This window comes from Hemicordylus capensis, chromosome 6 (assembly GCF_027244095.1).
Source record: "Hemicordylus capensis ecotype Gifberg chromosome 6, rHemCap1.1.pri, whole genome shotgun sequence".
In the NCBI taxonomy this organism is placed as follows: Eukaryota; Metazoa; Chordata; class Lepidosauria; order Squamata; family Cordylidae; genus Hemicordylus; species Hemicordylus capensis.
Window position 1 is genome coordinate 91,036,962 of NC_069662.1, and position 17,549 is coordinate 91,054,510.

The window sequence follows — 17,549 nt, forward strand, 5'->3', positions numbered from 1 at the left end:
TGCCGGCCATATTGCTAGAGCATAGATCTTCATATGTGCTTTATGTTGTAATCTGTCAGATTCGAGTCGAGTCTTCCTCCACTTGCGCTCCAGTCATCTACCTCTCCGCTTCAGCCCCCGTAGTTCTTCCGTATACCAAGGGGCTAATTTTGAAGTGGATCGGAGAGGACGCTTAGGTGCGATCATGCCTACTGCCCTTGTGAGCTTGCTGTTCCAGTTCTCCACCAGGGCATCAACAGGATCACCGGCAGAGCCAACACTAAATCCCTCCAAGCCTTCTTGGAACCCTATTGGATCCAATAACCTTCTTGGGCGGATCATTCTAATGGGCCCCTTGCCCCTGCGAAGGTGGGGTGTGACTGTGAGTCTAACCTTAACAAGATGGTGGTCCATCCATGACAATGGGGAAATCACAGGAGTCCCCACCCACGGAACACCACCCTGATCAGAGTGAAAGATCAGACCAGATCAAGCACGTGACCTGCAATGTGTGTCGTTTCTGAGACTCTTTGGGATAGGCCCATAGTTGTCATGGCCACGATGAACTCCTGTGCCACCCCAGACAAATTGGCCCCAAAGTGGACATTGAAGTCCTCCAGCACCACAAGCCTGGGAGACTCCAACGGCAAACCTGAGACCAAGTCCTTCAGCTCAGTTAGGAAGTCCATCGGGCAGCGGGGCTATCGGTACACCAACAGATGTCCCAGTCTATCTCTGGTCCCCAAACTTAGGCACACACATTCATTATGGTCAGACACTTCCACAGGGATCCTGGTCAGGGAGAGGTTATTCTTATGGACCACAGCCACTCCACCTCCCCACCCATGTCCCCGTACCTGCTCCTCAACAGAGCACCCTGGAGGGAGAAGCTGGGGCCAGACTGGGCCACCAGCCTCCCCCAACCAAGTCTTTATATACAGTAAATGTTTCAAATCAGGAGTGTAGCTATAATTGAGCAAATGGGTTCAAAGAACCCGGGTCCCACAACTCCTGAGGGGCCCCCAGCACCATCCCTCCCTAGTGTCTTCATTATCTGACTCACTCCAAGGGGCCGCCAGAGAGAGGGGCAAACACAGGCCCTCTCTCTCCAAGCTACGCCCCTGTTTCAAATGCCATGTTAAAATGAGGTATGCTAGGAGTGCCTCTTACCAGCTTATAGTGGTTTGGCAGCCAGTCTTTCCTGAAGAGGACAGACCTGGCCAGCATTATTCATGCCCCAGTATTATTTATTTATTTATTATTTATCGCATTTTTATACCGCCTCAAATGGGAGTTCGCTGGGCGGTTTACAAAACAATAAAAACCAATAAAAAGATTAACACATTAAAATTTTAAAAGTTAAAACTATTAAAACACAATTAAAACACAGTTAAAACAATGTCTAATTAAAATCCTGGGTGAACAAATGCGTCTTGACTGCCTTTTTAAAAGTTGTAAATTGTAACATCCAGATTCATCTTGGAGTGAGTTAGTTGTAACACAAAAGTTGTAACATCCAGATTCACCTACTTTGATGCTGTGTGTCTGACTTTGAAAAGTACTCAGAAATTTCAGTTGGTTCTAAAACAGCCATCAGAGTTTTGACTAGAAGAAAACATAGGGAGCATATTTCTCTGGTTTTACATCATCTCTATTGGTTACCATTGTGCTTCCAGGCCCAATTCAACATGGTGGTCTTTAAAACCCTAAAATTATCTGGGACCAAGATATATTAAAAACCGTATTCCACCATTTCTACTCTTTGGCTAATTAAATTCAACATCAGAGGCTCTTCATGTGTCACCACCATCTGACAGTGGTTAGGTATGTGGAATAGGACCTTTTTGGATATAGTGTCACAATTATGGAATGTCGTCCTAAGAGAGGCCTGGGCATTTATTTATTTATTTGATTGATTGATTGATTGATTGATTTGAATGATGGGTACTCCCATAATTCTGGCATTTTGCCTCACTGTTAAGACATGGATTTTCCGTAAGGCATTTGGCAGAGGCCCAGTAAGAAGATTATTTGTATATCTGATTGACTCTTTTCTGGCTTGGCTGTCCTAACAATTTTGATTGTATTTTGATTTTTGGTAACGTTTTATTCAAATTTGCTACCTGTCCAGAGGGTCTTTTTTAAGGACAGAAGAGAAGAGCTGGTCTTGTGGTAGCAAGCATGAAATGTCCCCTTTGCTAAGCAGAGTCTTCCCTGGCTTGCATTTGAGTGGGAGACTACATGTGAGCACTGTAAGATATTCCCCTTCGGGGATGGGGCTGCTCTAGGAAGAGCACCTAGGTTCCAAGTTCCCTCCCTAGCATCTCCAAGATAGGGTTGAGAGAGATTCCTACCTGCAACTTTGGAGAAGCTGCAGCCAGTCTGTAAAGACAATACAGAGCTAGATGGACCAAGGGTCGGACTTGGTATTAGGAGTGTGCATGGAACCGGCTGGCCCGGTTCAGTTCAAGTCCAGATAGGACCTAGACTGGACTGGGCCAGTTTGGTCCGGCATCCCCTCGAACCCCCCAGTTCAGTTCAGTCTCTGTGTGTGTGTGAACAATTTTTTTAAAAAAATTTTTAACTTACCCCCTTTGGGGAGTTGTTGGAGGTGGTGGTGTGTGTCCGCGGAGGTTCCCCTCCCCCCGCCAGCCTCCTTTAATGCCACCACTGGCCATTTGGCTGGCTCTTCGGCCCATTCGGGCCTTCCCCCTCTGGTGCGGTGGCCATTTTGGAGGCCGCCAACCCTGCACAATTGGCCTTTGCGTGGCCTGGGTCGACACTGAATCTGTTTGCACATCCCTACTTGGTATAAGGCAGCTTCCTATGTTCCTATCTAAGGGGGAAGGGTATATAAATATACACATAATCTTTTCATGTTCCAAACATATAGAAACATGGAACCCTAATCCAGCAAGAGAGATAGGGGTGCAATGAAGATTTCCATGCATCAGAATTCTCTTGCTGGCAGTGGCGGCTGGTGAGGGCGGGGTGGGGGTGGGGGCAGTGAGAGGTACCTTTAAAAATCTTTACCGGTGATACCACCAGCAGCATGGAGCAGCAGAAGTACCCCACCTGGCATCCCACATGGTGGCCACCCCACCTACAGCACTCACCTGCCCGCTGCACATGCGTGTGATGGCCAGATGCATGCCACAGGCGGGGCAGCTGCTGCATGGGATGCTGGGCCTGGCTCTGCTGCTACCCATGGCTTCTGGGTGCTGGTGGCATCACTGGTAAATACTTTTAAAGTTACCTCTTACCGCCCCACCTGTGCCACCCTCATCGGCTGCCTCTGCTTGCTGGATAAGGAAACACACATATAGATTAAATGTGAATTCACATTTAGAGGAGATAAACTAACTAATACAGCTTCAGTCCACAATGGATAGGGAGGCACATTCTTATCCACAGCCTTGGTTCACAGGCAGCAGACAGTAACCTTTTGTGCAAGGCTCTGGATCATTGCAGAAGAATGGGACTATTTCAGCACTGGACAGTTTTTGAATCTGAAAATGGAGGAAGTTGAAGAAATGTTTTAAACTATACTGGTCTTCTGACTAGTTCTTGAATCTGAAAAGTAAGACCCTTTAAAAGCTAATATGATGGTTCTGTTCTGTGTTACTCTCTACTCTAATGAGGAAAGTAACACAGAGCAGAACCGTCATAATATGACGGCTCTGCTTTTGGAAGGTCAGGTGGAGGCGGTGGCCAGGGGTGCCTTTGCACAGCTTCGGCTAGTGCGCCAGCTGCTTTCTCGAGAAGGCAGATCTGGCCACAGTTACCTATGCCTTAGTCACGTCACAGCTGGATTACTGTAATGCGCTCTACATGGGGCTACCCTTGAAGAATATCCAGAAACTGCAGCTAGTGCAAAATGCGGCAGCTAGGGTTCTATCTGGAGCTGCCTGGTGTGATCATATCACACCTATTTTGAAAGAGCTGCACTGGCTACCAGTGTGTTTCCAGGTCCAATTCAAGGTGCTGGTTTTGACCTTTAAAGCCCTTAACAGTTTGGGCCCATGATACCTGAGGGACTGCCTGCTCCCAAGGGTTGCTGCCCGCTTGACGAGATCATCTGAGGGGCTCTGCTCCAGGTGCTGACAATGAGGGAGGCTCGGTTGTTGTGCACGTAGGACAGGGCCTTCTTTGTTGCTGCCCCCAGACCTTGGAATGCTCTCTCAGTGGGCTTTCGCTCCTTGGACTCCATCAGAGTTTTTAGAAAGCTTGTTAAATCTTGGCTTTTTATCCAGGCCTTTACATGATTGTTTCTATTGCTGCTTCTGTGTGTTTTACCTGCGTATAGTTTTTTTATGTTTATATATTTTAAATCAGATTTGTTTCATATTTTAAGCTTGATATTTTTAATTGTTCATTTTTATTGTATGTTTTAAACTTTTGTGAACCACCTTGGGATTGTTTTTAATGAAAGGGGGTATATAAATTTAATAATTTTTAAAAATGTTGTTTTAATCCTGTTTTATGTCTTCTGTTTTTTGCTACAAGTTTGTAAGACACTTTGAAATATTCCTGATGAAAATTAGGTTATAAACCTAGAAATACAAGAATACATGCATACATACAAAGACATAGAAAATCCTCATGGCATATGTCTACATAAGCTCATCTAGCAGATTAATGGAGACTTTAAAAAAGTTTCAAGCCTTCTGATACACAATCCAGACCAAAATTGATTCAATATGATGATTTATAGATAATACATCAATATTTGTGTCATTTGTTAAATCTATTTAAATATATGAAATAAAATGTTATGAAAGAAAATGCCATTGATTTCAGTTTTAATAATTTTTACATAGTCTTACTGTATGACCATAACAAAAAGCTTAACTAGATTAAATATTTACCAAAACAGTTAGTTTGAAATGAATGTTGTATTACAAAGTAAGAGATTGTCTTCCTGGAGAAAATATAATCCTAATAATCAAATTTAGAAGGGGCATAATCATGCAGTCATCACAGCTTGAATTTCGGGCTTTCCACCTGACAATTTTATTCTCCTGTGTCACTGGGGAAAATGGTTTATTCCAAACCAAGGGGAAAGTATTTTTTGCAAATACAGAAGCAACAGATCCGTGTGGTGAACAAAGATTCAAGGTTTAAAAAAACACCTCTTTTTATGTGACCTATTTGAGATGCATCTGCTGTGGCACATAGAATACATTGGGCTGTCGTAAATTTGGACTCAGAATAATCTCAATGCAAGACATTTGTAATATAATTTATTCAGAAAACAAAGGGTGACAGTTATCATCTTGCCCCAGGCCACCTTCTCTCCTTTGCTTCATATCTACCAGCAGCAAAACTGAAATATGAATGAGAAGTGCCAAACTATATTACAAACCATAATCAGAAATATCACATGGTACAGCCCTCCTAGGACTGCAGGATTTCAGAATGCAGGTATGTGAGGGATAACATAGCTATATTTATATACTGCTCTATATAAAATCTCAGGGTGGTTTACAGTCTAACCATATTGTGCAGTCTTAGGAGGGCTGTACTGTATGATAAGAATATAATTCTTCACAGCACAAACAGTTCATTAAAGTTAGACCAGATTGCTGAACTTCTCTTCTTTACTATTCTGTCAAAAGAAAGAAAGAAAGAAAGAAAACTAAAAAGAAGAAGAAGAAGAAGAAAGACCAGTTCAGATATTTATAACTAACACATATCAATTATCCAAAGTTGTAAATCTGGAGTAAATTTGTCCTTTCACTGTTGTATAATAATCCTTTTGGCAACTGCATAAAGAATCCATAATTCTTGAGGTACCAGTACATTCCATAAACTGGGGATATAGCCCAGGATATAAAAGTCTTTAACAGACAATGATCATTGTACAGATTCCTGTCAATTTTGTGAATTTAGCTCAAAATGGAACAATAATTCTGCCCAAACTTATGAATATTGGTAACAACTGAGAATCAAGGGTTCTGTTATCTACATGTCAGAAGTTCCTCATTTGAAATATTGTGTCCAGTTCTAGGTGCTGCACTTTAAGAAGGATTAGAAAAATTGGAATGGGTTTAGAGGAGAGCAACAAGGTCTGGAAAACAAGGGCTAGGAGAAAAAGTTCTAGGAACTGTGTGTTTAGCCTAGAGAAAGCAGACAGAAGGGGACCTGATATCACTCTTCAAATACCTGAAGGGCTGTCACATGGAAGAGGGCCAAAGTCTTGTCCTCTACTACCCCAGAAGGCAGGACTAGATCCAATAGGCGTACATCACAGGAGTTGAACATTTCAGCTGAACATTGGGAGAAACCTCTTAATGGTAAGAATGGTTTGACAATGAAACCAGTTATCTGGCTGGGTGAGTGGCTTGCCCTCACTGAAGACCTTCAAGCAGAGGCTAGATAGCCCTCTGTTGGCATACAATCAACTTATATTTCAGGCCTGCACAACATAAGGCCGGTGGATGGATCTGGCCCATGGGGAACATTTTGCTGGCCCCAGATAGGAATACCCTGTAGCAAGAGCAGGAACTAATGAAGAGTTCTTGGTCTGTCCTTGGCCACTTGAGACCAAATGTCCCCCACCCCTGGGCTGGAGCCCACTGCTGACATCATCCCTCTTTCTCCTGATATTTTACCCCTGACTCCAACCTTGTGCCCTCTCACTTTCATTAATATTTTTAATGTCGTTTATTTAATAAATGCCTTTTATATTTAACTATAAATTACATTTAATAAATATAATAATTAATGTCCTGAAAATTAACCTTGGCCCCTGCACAGCAAGTCATGACTGATTCCGGCCGACAAAGGCATTTGAGTTGTGCACCTCTGTTCTATTCTTTTTGAGTTTAAAACGAATATGCTTTCAGGATCCATTACACAAGACTGAAGCAGCTCCATGTTTAAATGGAGTAATAGCTAACAGGCGCCAATATTGTGACATTAGCAACCCAATCCAAGCTATGTTTACTTGGAAGAAGGTCCCTTTGATTTCAACTGACTCACTTCTAGGTAACTAAACTTAGGATTGCAGCATATGGTTTACATCTTCTGTTAGAAAAAGGGAACTATATGCTGTCAAAAGAAAGCCATTTTGCTAAGTGTTTATATTTGTAAGCACTTTGAATGATCAAGTGGTGGGAGTTATGGAAATTAATGATAACAGACATATGCCTCTGCCATTTAGACCAATGTATTCAGTAGAACAAGTCCCTTAGGGAACTTCCCTTCAGGAAATCCCAGTAGTTTATCTGCAGCAATGAGCTAAGCCAATGAATATTTCCACATTCAACTTGGTGCCTCCATAGCTTGTGTGATATACGGACATTACTCAGTACATAGCTCATAATAAAATAAATATATTCAATGCATATAAAAGTTATCTGTAACAATCATATGGTAATAAAAACTACTGGTAGAACTGGCATTAGACCTCCCATAAACACACATATTCTGAATGCTGCAGTCTTAGGAGGCCTGTACTGTGTGATATTTGTGGTTGCGTCTCATGAAGTCTCTTTCAGAACAAGATTTATGGATTTATGATAAATGGCAATCCAATATCTGCCCTGACAAGTGCCAAAAGAGTTTCAGGTGGTAGAGACAGGAGACCTCCAAAAAATAAGAATAAAAATAAATTCTGAAGAATTTCCAATCCACCATTCCACATACCACAAACTTCTAAACCATAGTTTTGGGGGTAATAGCTTTTCCTACAACAACTCTAAGGATCTTAAGCTTTCAAAAAGCTAGGCCCTCTAGATCATCACCTGTTGGCTGCATTCACACATAGAGGCGGGTCTCACGATCCGTGAGCTGGCTAAGCCCACTCTCCCTGCAGATGCTCTCCCCAGATCGGCCACCCACACGATTGCCGGCTCTGTGATGGAGCCGGCGGGGGCTGGGGGGAGCAGGGGCCGCATGGCCCCCGAAAGCCCCAGTATGCCCTGCGCGAGCATGCAGGGCATACTGAGGAGACCCCCGGAGCCGGGAGGCAGCTTTTCGCCTCCTGGTCGGAGGTCTACTCGTGAGTAGCCGTGGCGTGGAGCCGCACCACGGCTACTCACGAGCAGATAGCCCGGGTTTGCTCCGCAAACCCAGGCTAAGGGGTGGGCTACTTGAGAAGGTTAGCCGCTCAAGAACCACTGGGCTCGCTTGCGAGCCCGGTGGTTCTTACGATTAACAAAAATCAGGTTAGGCTCTCCTAGCCCGATTTTTGTTAATCGTGAGAATAGCCCCATAATATGATACCATAGTTGAAGGGGCCAGAGGTTCCATAAGCATTATGTGCAAATGTGTGTTAAGTGTGGCTTGACGCAGCGTTGGACCCAATCTGAACCTATGATTGTTGTGAGTTTCACCACCACAACCCAAAGTTGGACACAGCCTGTGCTGCATCCAAATGCAGAACTGCAGGCTGCATCCCTTGGAACTGGAGTTGAGGGCGGTCGGTCCTCCCTCAACTCCATCCATGATTGGCTGTGCGGGCTGTCCTTTATGGAAGAAGGAAGCCCACAAAACCAGTTCCTCCTCCTCCCTACAGTCTCGCTGACTGCAGAAAGGAAGTTCTCTGTTATGTCCTCTCCACCCCCAGCACAGTACCTCCAGTGACTGTTGCTGCTGGTGTCTATCTTATGTTTCTTTTTAGATTGTGAGCCCTTTAGATTGTGAGCCCAGGCAGACATCTTATTTATTTATTATTTTTCTGTGTAAACCACCCTGAGCCATTTTTGGAAGGGCGGTATAGAAATCGAATGAATGAATGAATGAATTCGGACAGGAGAGAATGGGGAGAGGGAACAGAATTGTGGGTCCATTGGTTATGTGCAAATGCAACCTTAGTATAATATGTCAATATCACTCTAATAGTTTTAGAAACAGATGACTGAATAGCAGCTAAATGGAACTTCAATGAGGAACTGGATCTTACTTGCTTTCTATTTTGCAGTGATTCTTTTTTGACTGTTGCTTTTACGTGTGTGTGTGTGTGTGTGTGTGTGTGTGTGTGGTTTTATTTGTTCTGTAAACCACCCTAAGATGCTTTTAACTTGAAGGGCAGGGTGTACATCCAAATCATCATCATCAATATGTCCAATCAATAGCTATCTAAATCATCAGGTATTCATAATAGCTGTGCAAAATGGTGGGGGGGAGTCCCTGCTAACTGGGCAAAGAGGCACCTTTTACTGTGGTGATTCTCTTTATTTAGCAGGGGGAGAGTAACTGGCCCTATCCACCCCCAGCACAGTACTTCCAGTGACTGTTGCTGGTGTGTGTCTTATGTTTCTTTTTAGAATGTGAGCCCTTTGGGGACAGGGAGCCATCTTATTTATTTGTTATTTCTCTTTGTAAACCGCCCTGAGCCATTTTTGGAAGGGCGGTATAGAAATCGAATTAATAATAATAATAATATCCAGATCAACAAGCTTTTACAGAAAAGGTTTGCTTTGGTTAAGTTAATTAAGCAAATCTGAAATCATTGCAATAATATTATTGCAGCTATGGGTCTAATCTGCACAGTTTTAAAGGTCATTAAAGGTAATGCATAGTATTAGAGGTCAGTGACCTTCCTTCACAGTAGTACACCAACTAATGGGCTCAGTGTTCATCACAGGCAATAACCTGTTGGGAAACTATTAAGTATTTGGGTTAAGCGGTTTGAATCTGCAGCGACAATCTGGCTAATGTTCATTCTAATTCAAGCTGGCAGCTGTTTCATGGAAGGCTGATAGGATGTGCAATGAACAACAGGTGATAACAGCTCCCTGACGTTGCCTCCAACATTTCCTACATAGGGCTTTAATTAGGAGGGTGCAACATAGCTTGTTTCTGCTTGAGACCAGCAAATGTAACCCTTCCAAAAAAAAGCCAAGATTCTAAAGAGCTCCTCTGAGGCAAGTCTGGTGGCAGTGACAGAAGTGTGATGTGTCAATAGCTGTGAAGCATTTTTGCCACAGCTTGCTACAGTGCAGTTGATGAAATGCTCCTGCTGACCTGCAAAATCTGGAAAGCAGTGGCACTGTGGTTTCCCAAGCGTCTGTCTTGGATTTACCGCTCCAAGCACATTGTAATAATTGGAAATGTTCTTCTAAGAACTGATTGCACTGATGTTACTGAGGCAGCCCAAACAACACCCTTTGCACGCTGGCAGGTGATCTCTAATCGCAGCTTGGCGGGGGGCGGGGGGAGGATCTTGCTCAAAACCTTTTCATTCATTTCTAGCAACATCATAGGGTACAAGCAGAGTTGCTTCATGGCATTGAACCTGGATACCATTTCAAACTAACTTCAGAGAGAAAATAAAATTCTAAAGCATGACTTTGTAAGTTAGCTATTAGGGACGTGCTAACAGGTTCGACATTCGATGCATTCAACGTTGAACCTGTTCGGTTTGAAGGTTCGGGGTTGAACCAAACCATCCCCCCTCCAACCCCGGACCGAACACCCCTGACTGTTTAGGGGTTTGCAGACCTTTTATTAATTATTATTTTTTTAAAAAATAATATTTTTTTAACCGTACCACCTTCAGGGGTGTTGTTGGAGGCAGTGGGGGGGGGGTCCGCACAGGTTTCTCCTCCCCCGCCCCACTGGCCTCCCTTGCAGCCCAAACTGGACCATTTTTAATTTTTTTAAAAATAAATAAATAAATAAATTAAAGGTCCATGAACCCCCCCCCCAGACCGAACTGAACCGGGGGGTGGTTAAAAGGGGTGCTGGACTGAACTGGCCCGGTCTGGTTTGAGTCCAGTTTGGACTCGAACCAAACTGGGCCAGCCAGTTCCGTTCACACCCCTATTAGCTGTGTACACAGAAAGAGAGAACCATCAATATAGTGCATCTCAGAGGTGGTGTAGAGTAGTGGCAGAGTGTATAAACTTTGATCTAGGAAATCCTCAATTCTAATCTCACACTAGGCTGTCAATTCATTAGATGGCTTTAGATAAGGCACACTATCTTTGCTCCCCTATGTACAATATGAAAAATAATAATACAGACTTACCAGTTAAGTAGTTTGAACCTGTGAAACACAATATATAAATGATGGCTGACATCCAGACTGAATCTTTCATGAGGTAGTCCCATTGAAATTAATGGGACATGTTAGCCATGTGTAAGCTTGCCCATTAATCTCAATGGGACTACTAAGGAGTGAAATTGGACAGCTCTTAAGCATTATTATTGTATAATGTCAGAGGTCAAGGCTCCTGACCAGTAGTTTATGATTCCTTCGCAGACCTCCCACCAACCCCAGAGGTGGTTTGACTCTGAATACATCAGATGTTGAATGCATCAGATGCTTAAGCAGTGAAAATCTCTGGGTCTCTCCTACACACTGTCCTATTTATCCAAAGAAGACAATACAAGCCCTATGTGCCATTTTCAGTTGACTGAACTGTTCTGTATTGAAAGGTGAAACACCATTGTGTGAGTTCCAAGATCCACCAAAACTGTGCCATCTGAGCCCCTGGTGGCGCAGTGGTAAAACTGCCGCCCTGTAACCAGAAGGTTACAAGTTCGATCCTGACCAGGGGCTCAAGGTTGACTCAGCCTTCCATCCTTCCGAGGTTGGTAAAATGAGTACCCAGAATGTTGGGGGGCAATATGCTAAATCATTGTAAACCACTTAGAGAGCTCCGGCTATAGAGCGGTATATAAATGTAAGTGCTATTGCTATCTGCATTGTGGCTTGTACCCGATCCACATCCTTTTGCAGTGTATTCTTAGGGTTGTCGTATCATTATTACAGGCACAATCTTCAGTGATAAGAGTAATGCTTGCACAGATTTCTGCTGTACTACATCATTTCGGCTGAAAAGGAAATGATTTGTTGTATTTTTGCTTTAATCATTTAAAGTACACTGACTCCCATACTGCACAGTGAGCCAACAATCCAAGCGACAGGTACGCTCTGAGGTACTGTAAAGCCTGCCTATTTTGCTCCCAATTACCAGGGCCGCTGCATGCCTACTAAGGAGTGTGCACATGCGGTGGTGATGGTATTCCCATCATTACCAATGGGAGTATCATCACTACTGCATTTGCAGCAGCCCCATCATTCAGAAGCAGTGTGGGTGGACTTGGAAGCAGAAAGCACACCTGTCACTTGGATCAGTCACTTGGATCAGTGAGGGCCAGTGATCGCCAATGAATGAGTATCCTGAGTGACGTGACGTCAATTAGGGTTGGCTTGCTTCAGAACTGCAAATGATGGCTACATAATCACAGAGCGAGGTCATTCTCACAACCTCATTAGCACAGCCCTACCCAGATAGACTGCTCACAAGAGCTGCTGGGATTGGTCCCGATCCCGGTGCTCCTTGGCTAGGTAGCCTGGGTTTTTTACCCAGGCTAAAAGTGAAGTAGGAGGGTACATGCACGCCCTCCTCCCTCACTGCCCAGTCGTGTGGGCTTTGGGGCTGCTGGCAGTCATTTTAATGACAGAGTCTGGGAGAAGGAGCGACCCAGCCTCTGGTGTTTCCACAATGTACCATGCTCCCTAGCCTCTAGAACACTGCGCTGCTCACTGCAGTGATAATTGTGTGGGCTGCCAAGCAGCACAGTGAGGGGGGGGGGAGTTGTGGGGGGAAGGTACATGCAATCCTTTCTTCTCCCTCCCCTCCCCAGCCCCACATGTAGCAGTCGTGAGAATGACCTCAATATGTGATTAGGCTTTATTTTTGTTTTTCCATTCTGCCATCCAGTCCTAATTGATTTATTCCACCAGATAGAAAAACCCTAGGTTGCAATTCTATGTACAGTTGAGAGTAAGTTCTACTGCACTGAAAGGAATTACTTCCAAGTATACATGTCTATGGCTATGTTCAAAGACAGTTTTTAAAGCAGTCTTTTCAATCCTCCTTAATATTTTTTTTTAAAGAATATGAAAACAATCAAAGGGGTAGGTGCAGCAGATGTACAGGTTTGTAGAGCATCTCTAACAACTGCAACAGCAGCTGCTGAATGCGAGTCTAACTCTGACTGACTTTGTATTTCATTTTGTGAGATTTGGAACCTTGTGAAATGTAGGATAGAAATCTTTAAAATAAACATATCACTGCTAATCTCTCTCTCTTTCAATTTATTATAGTGTTTCAAATATTACTACATTTTGGAAATGTCCGACTTTCCATTTCTTCATGATCATCTCACTTTCCATTTTACAGTAGGTTAAAAAATGAACTTTATCTTGTGTGCATGTGGTAGTTGAACAGATTATATGGATTTTAAGAGTATGTGAAAAAGATAAGAGCTACTGCCTGATTATTATTCAAATGGCTTCATTGGTGTGGGAGCAAATTACTTTGCCGATATTAATTCCAAAAACTCACAAAAAGATAATGAATCCAAAAGCAAAGATTTCATTTAGTTTAAATTTTTCATGAATCCATTGCTTTCCCCCAAGAGTTTGTGTGTGCAAACATGGCAACTGGTTTTCCTTGTTTACATCAATAAAAGCAGATGGCCAGAGTTTTGTAGAAGAGTTGTGGAGAATTTTAATAGGAACTATCAAACTAGCTAAGTTAAGGACTCAGAATTCATGTGTGAGGCCTAATAGGGGTGTGCAAGAATATTTGTTTCAGTATTCCATTCATTTTTGTTCTTAAATCCCTGATTTATTTAGTTATCTATTTGGAAATCTGCGTTGGTGTGTAATAAACAAGCATTTTCATCCGTTTTCATTATCCTTATTTGTTTTAGTTAAAAGGAAGGGAAAATGTTGGCTACTACCATGGGTCTACCTGCCCTCTGTGCATGCTCAGGTGATATGCACAGGAATGGGGAGGAAACTGGTGCTGCAGCCCTCACACTTCTAGTTCTTTATGTGGCTCATAGACAGATTGGCATCAGAGAGAGAGAGGGAGAGAGCGAGTCAGACCCAAGGCTACTGAGGAAATGTAAGCTTTATTGTAAGAAAACAGAATCATAACTGGACCATCTAAGCAATACTACGTAAAGTTTTTGGCAATCAAAGTTCAAAACACAGTTCTAGCTTTCTAATGTTGGGTGCCTGTGAGCTGGCCTCTAATATCACTTGACCAATTAAAAACAACAAAACAACAGTTTCAACCAAATGGGAAGAGTAGAAGACACACAGAGACAAACTCAGGGGTGGGGAGGAAGGGAGAGAGAATGAGAGCCAAGGGAAGGGAAGGAGGATGGGAATCAAGCAGCTCAGACCAGCAGCTGCTGCTGCTAGTCAACAGGAAAAGAGAGGGAGGATTTCAGGGGAGATAAATATAAAGGAAGTCAAAGAAGCTGTATAATTACCCAGTCTAGGCACAGCAAACAGGTATGGGGTCAGTGTTCATTCTGGCTCAGGTCACTCAGGCTGGCAGGCTAGGAAGCAGACATCTCAAATCTAGTCTGGATAACATAGCCATAGGGATTTGCCCCACATGTTAACTACACAGTAACATGCACCAACAAGACTCTCCTATGGAACTGACCTCTGTTAATACTCAAGAGTGAGACAGACAGTCAGATGGAGTGAGTTGCTTTCCTTACTTCTCTGCCATATTGCCTAAAGACCAGGGGCGTAACTACTATTAGGCAAGGGGAGGCGGCTGCCTGGGGGCCCCCACGCCTTGAGGGGCCCCCCAGAGGCAAGTCACATGACTATATATTATGGTGTGTGTGTGTGTGTGTGTGTGTGTGTATCAGTGAGGGGCCCATTTTAAAATTTTGTCTCTGGGCCCACTCCAGCCTTGTTATTCCCCTGCTAGAGACAACTGCTCTTAGAGGGTACAGATTCCTAGATCTGTCCCTATACCCCTCAGATGGATTTTTCCATGTCCGTCAAGTTGTGTACTGTAAACAATTCGACCCTGACTCAGCTTATGTGCTCCCGGTCATCCCCCTCCCCACCTACGTAAGGCTCTTTTCAATAAAACACTGTGTCCAAAAAAACATGAAAATACTTCGCACAAGCACTTCAGTGCTTCTGTCTGGGTCAAAACAGGAAGGGTGTTAAGGAAAGAACACAGGGAGGGATGGAAATCATGAGGAATACAAAATCATATTTAAAATGATCAGTGTTTTTCCTCTACCTTTGTGTTTCAATATTATTTCAGCAAGCAGTTTTCACTATAGCACAATAATATTCACACTGCTCTGGACAAATAGATAAAAACCAGTACTTTTAGCATTACAGTAGAATAACAAAACTTTGGCAATAAATGCAAAACAATTTTTAAGGCATTTATCTAAAGAAGAACTTGTCTAGTAATTTCCCCCTTTCGCCTGGGTGACTGGTTCACCTAATTCCAGTCATGCTTCTAACCAAGGAGTCCCTTGTAGAAATACTAGTGATAGATATGGGCCTTAGTCTGTCCATTTGGGGTACCCTTGAAGGTAGGCCCCAGTTGGACCCCCTGGTCCTAACAGGAACACCTGTAAAACTGCTCCCCACTGGCGTACTTCGTGATAAGGAGTTGTCTGCCCAGCTCCATCGACGGGCACAGGGGCTGCCATTTTGTTCTCCTGGCACATGGTGGTGGCTATCCAATGGGAGCAGGGGAGCAACTACATAAGAGGCCAGCTCCCTTCATTCATTCTCAGTTGCTTTTGGGTGAGACACCCACCCACCCATTCCATTTCAATGAGGGTTATCCAGTCACGTTTTTGGGGCCAAGTAGGGATTTTTTTGGGATCACACCCGATTGGCTTTGGAGGTGGCCTTTTTTCACCTACTTCTTACTGATTCTCCTGGTAGGATTTCAGTGTCTAGGGTGCTTTGGTCACTTTGCGGAAGAGTGTGGGTTGGGGTAGATTGTTCCGTATTGGTGTTTGACTGGAGGACTGATTAAAGCAAGTGGGAAGCCAAGGAACAGCCCTTGCAGGTTTTGCGGCCCTTGGGCTGAGATCTGCCCCTACTTGGAGGCTGGCTGCACCCACCACTCAGTGTTTTTGTTGGAGATGAACTTCCAGTGCATCGACCTTTTGCACCAACTGTCCTAATGACCACTAGGGGCATTGGGAGTAGAGACAGTGAGTCAGGGTCTCCCTATCTGTCCCTACTCTATGACCCCTGAACTGACTCTGCAGCACTTCCTGTGCTGAGACACAATCCTTCCTTTCCTCCTAGAGAGCAGATGGAAACATCTCTCTCTCTCCTTACCTATTCACTATGTAGTCCTTTAGATTAGAGATAGGTCTTTCCTATCTAAGTGTATTTAACCAATAAATATTTAGTGTTTAGTCATACAAGGATCTCCATGTGTTTTCTTTAAATAGCTGCAATATCCAAACCGTCCTCTGCAACCTACTCTGTAACTGGAGTGTGTGCTCATTCCTTAGTGCTCTGCTGTTTTACCTATTGTGGGTAAAAATCAACAACCTCTAACAGTTTTGTGGCCTGGGTCAGGTGGGGCAAGCTGCCCTCCCTTCAGCAGGGATAAACCTCATGGTTGTGGTGATGTCCCGACCTGGAGCCGGGCTGAATCAACACCCAGTCTTTCGCCCTGTTTGGGGCAGTCCTCCTTATGAAGCTGACCCTCATGGGGGGTACCCACACTCTATTTAGTATGTTCCTTTTTGCAGGTTAATTGTAAATCAATAAAATGGGCCTAGTTCTTCTAATTTGTTCGTGTCATGTCATTATTGGGGCCTAGGTGTGCAATGGGCTTTCTCTCTTTCTCTTTTTAAAGAACACATCACATTTAAAAGGAGTAGCAGAGCAGCTTTTGCCAACCACTTTCTGGTTGCCATTCTCCACCACCACAATGCCCTGGACACAGTGTCATCCTTGGGCATGGGGGGGCGGGTGATTACCACCACCACCATAGTAACTTCATTATTTTCACTGCCCAGGAGAGAGCCCTGTGGCACTCCACTAATTACCTCTCTCCACTTTACAGTAGCATAATCTAACCCATATTTTACCAGCTTGTCAACAAGGATATTATTGGAAAATTTGTCAAATCTTTCCTGAAATCTTAGCAGGTTGGGTAGATCAAAATCGAGTTTGTAAGGTTTAAGATATATGTTTTGAATTATTATTATAGCAAGGGTTAATTCTATAGTTGGTGATTCATGAGGAGGTGTGAGCGGGAAGTCAATATTTGTTTAATGTGATGTGAATGTTAAGATATTGTTAAATTCAATAAAAATTTAAATTTAAAAAAAATCTTTCCTGAAATCTAGATGTCCACAGTATTTCCATGATCTTCTAAACTAGTAATTCTTTTTTAAAAAGGAGACACATGTGATGTGCGCATGTGCAGTGAGGCTTTTGAAGCCATTTGATGAGGAACAGGGGAAGGGGTGGCAGGAAGGTACCCTGCCACCCCAAATGCTTACAAAACCGTGAGAGTGGGAGGGGGAAAAGCGGCAGGAGGGGTAAGTAGACCCTCCCCCACCTTTAAAAAGCTCCCCTCCCCAGTGCCGGACTGCGGAGGTGCAGTTCCATGCATACCTCTATCCTGATTAAACGTTTGGCTGCTCTGATACTGTGGAATGTTCATGAACATTTTAATTTCTCAGGGGAAACTGTCACCAATAGAATGTTCAAAAACAGTCCAGCTTTCTGAAGAAAGTGAAAAGTCAGTTTGTTAAAAAAATTACATAGTATGAAGAGGAATTTCAGGGTATGA

General features: G+C 43.6%; 1 protein-coding gene and 1 long non-coding RNA gene across 5 annotated transcripts in view; one reads left to right on the forward strand and one right to left on the reverse strand.

Moving 5' to 3' along the window:
* Positions 1–17,549, reverse strand: part of NPSR1 (neuropeptide S receptor 1) — a 166,076-nt gene that overhangs the window by 67,646 nt on the left and 80,881 nt on the right. The gene's annotated exons all lie outside the window — the stretch shown is intronic.
* LOC128331737 (uncharacterized) overlaps positions 1–17,549 on the forward strand; it is a 61,657-nt gene that overhangs the window by 21,500 nt on the left and 22,608 nt on the right. Inside the window, exon 2 of the long non-coding RNA XR_008310416.1 lies at positions 13,046–13,120. This is a non-coding gene — a long non-coding RNA (uncharacterized LOC128331737). The remainder of the gene's footprint in view (positions 1–13,045; positions 13,121–17,549) is intronic.